Raw genomic sequence first — 6,730 nt, 5'->3', positions numbered from 1 at the left:
GGGTTGGGAGGACTATTATTCACTGATGGGTTGGACAAAACACTTAGTATGCATAGTAGTAATTTTTTGTTTGCAGTTTTGGAAGGCGGGGTTACGATTGTTTGGCCTCTATGAGGCTCCGCCAGTGCTGGATGGTGAGGAGTGGTGATGTGTAGAGAAGGGGCACCTTGCTTGAGATATCTCGATGGGGATTGGGTGCTGTTGCTACTGCTTTTTTTTCTGAACGAGATGTGGCGGCACCGAGATGGTCTGAGCAGGGGAGCATGACAAAAATGCTAATTCCTCCCTGACTCTTTCATTTGATTGCAGAATATTGTGCTTACTCCTATCTCTCGCCCTCTTGCAGGCTTTCAAAAGTGAGGCTAGGGCGCGGAGGTGAGGCCAAATTGGCGTGTGAATGTAAGGATTGAAATGAGATAGTTATCTTCTTTCAGTTGTTTGCTTCTGCTTATTGATAGAGATAATTAGTAGAGATGCTGTCACATATTAATATTGGGAATTATCTATAGTTCATTTGATGTTCATATCTCCATCCTAGCGACCGCTTTGTCCATGGCGTTTTTATCGCATCCACCCAGGTCAGTATGAAACGAGAACGCACATCTATGTTGTATTTGCTTTATAGTAATACAGGTTTAGGTGGTCGGTCGTCCTATGTTGTTTGCATCAAAAATGTTCTTTGCATGGTGAGCACGGCAGCAATTCATTGTTCGAAGCAGTGAAGCGATGTAAAAAAATGTGCATCGACGGTTGTGAATAGCATCCATCATTTTTCGTAGTCCTCTTAGTTATGTACTAGCGCAGATGTTGCGTACCGAAAGTAGGAGCAATCAAGTTGTTTTTTCTCTGACAAGGAGGCAAGCTGGCCTTGTTGTGCTATGCTCATCTCAAATTGTATGCTGAGTCTACTTATTTTAGCTTAACGTAGGTTTTGGCAGCAAGAAACACTTGCAAATGTATGTCTTTTGGATATAAGTATCTGCTCTAGAAGATATATATAGATAGCCATCACAATAACTGGGGATATAAATATTTGCACTAGAAGATAAATATTTATAGCGGTCACAATAACTGAATCTGTTGTGTACTACAATATTTTTATTCAGAAGAAGACATGATTATATGTTTTATTATGTAGTTTTAGTATCTGAGTCGAACTTTCTTAATTTGTAAATAGATAGTTGTAATTGATTGAAGAAGCATGTTAGCTGAGAACCGAGGATCTGAGATGTGTGGTAGCTGAGACATGCATTGTTCTCGGTTATTTAAGCACCGTCAGTAGCATTCTTTTTCTTCAAAAGCCCGTGCGTTACCACGGGCGTTCTACTAGTGGAATTAATGTATCAGACACCGATGAAGACCTGACGCAGTAATATGACAAGGAAGGCAACCTATTTATAGCCCCGCGCCGTAGCATGGTACGTAGAAGTCTAACATGGGAAGGACGACAGCAGTAGGCGGCAAGTATTCCAGAACACGCGACAATAGCGGCACCGACAAGGAAGAATGGCAGGCTCTCGAATCAACCATAAAAGCGGCAGCGACGGAACCCAGCAGTAACTCTAGACAGGACGATCGAAACGACACCGCTGTTGCTCGGAATAGGACGGCACCGCGTAGACAGAGAACACCGACCAAGCCAATAAAGACACGTACGCAGAACAGAAGCCAATGGAAACCCGCAGAAGCACCGGACCACAGACAAAATCTTAGGCTGCAAAGTCAAGCAAACTGACTGGCCCACATACAACATAAAACGCTAGCCTAACCAATGAAAGAGCTACACACGTTGAGAAAATTTTAAACGAAAACGTAGGGACACCAGACGACTGTACACGATAATTTTCTAAAAAAATACACGTGCCCTGTACCGGATTACCAGGGGTCATTTTTAGCCAAGTGATTAAACCTGGAAGCGAAAACATCCCCGGATATAGGGGTTTGGGTATTCAACGGGCAGGAGAGGAGGCATATTTTTTTTTTTGCTATAGCCGGCTGACACCTAGCGCTGGCCTAGCATATCATCACAATGCACTCCATAAATTCGTTAGCGACACGTACTAATAAGCAATAAAAAATTAAACGTGATTGAGGGAATGAGGGTGACCGGCTGGGCCACACAGATGCATGTGCGAAATGATCAACGACACTACACACGACTAGCTACAACAAAAAGACACGTACCAACGAGCATGTGAGCAGACGATCGGGTCTTGTATTATTCAGCGAGCTTATAAGAGCATCTCCAGCCGTTCGCCCTCCCGGGCTTGAAATAGCGTCCCCGAGTCGCGCCGGCTGAAAAAAGGGAGTGGAGCCGATCTAGATCCCAGCCGCCGCCCCTAGGTCACCCTCAGGCGCCGTTTTGTAAAGGTTTTTAAAAACATACTTGGCCAAAAATCGGCCAAACACGATACAGATTTGGCGAAATTCAGGCATTCCATCGTTTTTACATAGGGATAATTAGATTTATGCTTCTAGTTGTGTCCCACTCGTCTGTTTTACCCCTAATTTTCAAAAATCACCGATTCTGTCCAAGTCACTTTGCTCCACTTATACTTTTTCCCTTTGACCGTTTGACCGCCTGTTTGAAAACTTCATAACTAATTCATACTAAATCAGAAAATGCAAATAACTGTTGGGGAACGTAGTATTTCAAAAAAAATCATACGATCACGCAATATCTATCTAGGAGAAGCATAGCAATGAGCGGGGAGAGTGTGTCCACGTACACTCGTAGACCGAAAGCGGAAGCGTTTAGTAACGCGGTTGTTGTAGTCGAACGTCTTCGCGATCCAACCGATCAAGTACAAGAACGCACGGCACCTCCGCGATCTGCACACGTTCAGCTCAGTGATGTCCCTCGAACTCTTGATCCAGTTGAGGCCGAGGGAGAGTTTCGTCAGCACGACGGCGTGGTGACAGTGATGATGAAGTTACCGGCGCAGGGCTTCGCCTAAGCACTACGACGATATGACCGAGGTGTTGAACTGTGGAGGGGGGCACTGCACACGACTAAGAGATTGTCTGTTGTGTCTTTGGGGTGCCCCCTGCCCCCGTATATAAAGGAGGGGAGGAGGAGGCCGGCCAACAAGGGGCGCGCCAGGGAGAGGGGAGTCCTACTAGGACTCCAGTCCTAGTTGGATTCGGCCCCACCCTTTTTTCCTTCTACCGGAAGGGGAAAAGGGGAAGGAGAGGGAGTAGGAGAAGGAAAGGGGGGTGGCGCCCCCTTCCCAAGTCCAATTCGGCCTCCTCCTTTGTGGGGGGCGCACCAGCCCCTTGTGGGCTGGTTAGCCTCGTTCCTATGGCCCATAAGGCCCATATCTTTCCCCGGGGGGTTCTGGTAACCTCCCGGTACTCCGGAAAAAAATGCCAGAATCACTCGGAACCATTCCGATGTCCGAATGCACCCTTCCAATATATGAACCTTTACCTCTCAACCATTTCGAGACTCCTCGTCATGTCCGTGATCTCATCTGGGACTCCGAACAAACTTCGGTCATCAAATCACATAACTCATAATACAAATAGTCATCGAACGTTAAGCGTGCGGACCCTACGGGTTCGAGAACTATGTAGACATGACCGAGACACATCTCCGGTCAATAACCAATAGCGGAACCTGGATGCTCACATTGGCTACTACATATTCTACGAAGATCTTTATCGGTCAAACCGCATAACAACATACATTGTTTCCTTTGTCATCAGTATGTTACTTGCCCGAGATTCGATCGTCGGTATCATCATACCTAGTTCAATCTCGTTACCGGCAAGTCTCTTTACTTGTTCCGTAATGCATCATCCTGCAACTAACTCATTAGTCACATTGCTTGCAAGGCTTATAGTGATGTGCATTACCGAGAGTGTCCAGAGATACCTCTCCGATACACGGAGTGACAAATCCTAATCTCGATGTATGCCAACCCAACAAACACCTTCGGAGACACCTGTAGAGCATCTTTATAATCACCCAGTTACGTTGTGACGTTTGATAGCACACAAGGTGTTCCTCCGGTATTCTGGAGTTGCATAATCTCGTAGTCAGAGGAATATGTATAAGTCATGAAGAAAGCAATAGCAATAAAACTCAACGATCAGAATGCTAAGCTAACAGATGGGTCTTGTCCATCACATCATTATCTAATGATGTGATCCCGTTCATCAAATGACAAGACATGTCTATGGTCAGTAAACATAACCATCTTTGATTAACGAGCTAGTCAAGTAGAGGCATACTAGGGACACTCTGTTTTGTCTATGTATTCACACATGTACTAAGTTTCCGGTTAATACAATTCTAGCATGAATAATAAACTTTTATCATGATATAAGGAAATATAAATAACAACTTTATTATTGCCTCTAGGGCATATTTCCTTCAGTCTCCCACTGGCACTAGAGTCAATAATCTAGTTCACATCGCCATGTGATTTAACACCAATAGTTCACATCTTTATGTGATTAACATCCATAGTTCACATCGCCATGTGACCAACACTCAAAAGGTTTACTAGAGTCAATAATCTAGTTCACATCGCTATGTGATTAACACCTAAGAGTAATAAGGTATGATCATGTTTTGCCTGTGAGAGAAATTTTAGTCTACAGGTCTGCAACATTCAGATCCGTATGTATTTTGCAAATTTCTATGTCTACAATACTCTGCGTGGAGCTACTCTAGCTAATTGCTCCCACTTTCAATATGTATCTAGATCGAGACTTAGAGTCATCCAGATCGGTGTCAAAGCTTGCATCGACGTAACTATTTACGACGAACTCTTTGTCACCTCCATAACCGAGAAACATTTCCTTATTCCACTAAGGATAATTTTGACCGCTGTCCAGTGATCCACTCCTGGATCACTATTGTACCCTCTTGCCAAAATCATAGTGAGGTACACAATAGGTCTGGTACACAACATATCATACTTTATAGAACCTATGACTGATGCATAGGGAATGACTTTTCATTCTATTTCTATTTTCTGCCATGGTCGGGTTTTGAGTCTTTACTCAACTTCACACCTTGCAAATACAGGCAAGAACTCCTTCTTTGACTGTTCCATTTTGAACTACTTCAAAAACTTGTCAAGGTATGTACTCACTGAAAAAATTTATCAAGCGTCTTGATCTATCTCTATAGATCTTGATGCCCAATATGCAAGCAGCTTCACCGAGGTCTTTCTTTGAAAAACTCCTTTCAAACACTCCTTTATGATTTCTGGAAAATTCTACATCATTTCCGATCAACAATATGTCATTCACATATACTTATCAGAAAGGCTATAGTGCTCCCACTCACTTTCTTCTAAAGACAGGCTTCACCGCAAGCCTGTATAAAACTATATGCTTTGATCAACTCATCAAAGCGTATATTCCAACTCCGAGATGCTTGCACCAGTCCATAGATGGATCGCTGGAGCTTGCATGCTTTTTTAGCACCTTTAGGATTGACAAACCCTTCTTGTTATATCATATACAACTTTTTTTAAGAAATCCATTAAGGAATGCAGTTTTGACATCCATTTGCCAAATTTCATAAAATGCGCAATTGCTAACATGATTCGGACGGACTTAAGCATCGCTACGGGTGAGAAGATCTCATCGTAGTCAACTCCTTGAACTTGTCAAAAACCTTTCACAACAAGTCGAGCTTTGTAGACAGTAACATTACCGTCAGCGTCAGTCTTCTTCTTGAAGATCCATTTATTCTCTATGGCTTGCCGATCATCGGGCAAGTCAACCAAAGTCCACACTTTGTTCTCATACATGGATCCCATCTCAGATTTCATGGCCTCAAGCCAGTTCACGGAATCTGGGCTCATCATCACATCCTCATAGTTCGTAGGTTCGTCATGGTCAAGTAACATGACTTCTAGAACAGGATTACCGTACCACTCTGGTGCGGATCTTACTCTGGTTGACCTACGAGGTTCGGTAGTAACTTGATCAGAAGTTTCATGATCATCATCATTAGCTCCCTCACTAATTGGTGTAGGAATCACTGGAACTGATTTATGTGATGAACTACTTTCCAATAAGGGAGCAGGTACAATTACCTCATCAAGTTCTACTTTCCTCCCACTCACTTCTTTCGAGAGAAACTCCTTCTCTAGAAAGGATCCATTCTTAGCAACGAATATTTTGCCTTCGGATATGTGATAGAAGGTGTACCCAACCGTTTCTTTTTGGATATCCTATGAAGATGCATTTCTCCGATTTGGGTTCGAGCTTATCAGGTTGAAGCTTTTTCACATAAGCATCGCAGCCCCAAACTTTAAGAAACGACAGCTTTGGTTTCTTGGCAAACCATAGTTTATACGGTGTCGTCTCAACGTGAATGCAGCTGTCTCTAATGCATAACCCCAAAACGATAGTGGTAAATCGGTAAGAGACATCATAGATCTCACCATATCTAATAAAGTATGGTTTCAACGTTCGGACACACCATTATGCTGTGGGGTTCCAGGTGGCGTGAGTTGCGAAACTATTCCACATCGTTTCAAATGAAGACCAAACTCGTAACTTAAATATTCGTCTCTGCGGTCAGATCGTAGAAACTTTATTTTCTTGTTACGATGATTTTCCACTTCACTCTGAAATTCTTTGAACTTTTCAAATGTTTCAGACTTATGTTTCATCAAGTAGATATACCCATATCTGCTCAAATCATCTGTGAAGGTCAGAAAATAATGATACCCGCCACGAGCCTCAACACTCATCGGATCGC

This window comes from Aegilops tauschii, chromosome 3 (assembly GCF_002575655.3).
Source record: "Aegilops tauschii subsp. strangulata cultivar AL8/78 chromosome 3, Aet v6.0, whole genome shotgun sequence".
In the NCBI taxonomy this organism is placed as follows: domain Eukaryota; kingdom Viridiplantae; phylum Streptophyta; class Magnoliopsida; order Poales; family Poaceae; genus Aegilops; species Aegilops tauschii.
Note: the sequence above shows the minus strand (reverse complement) of the source record.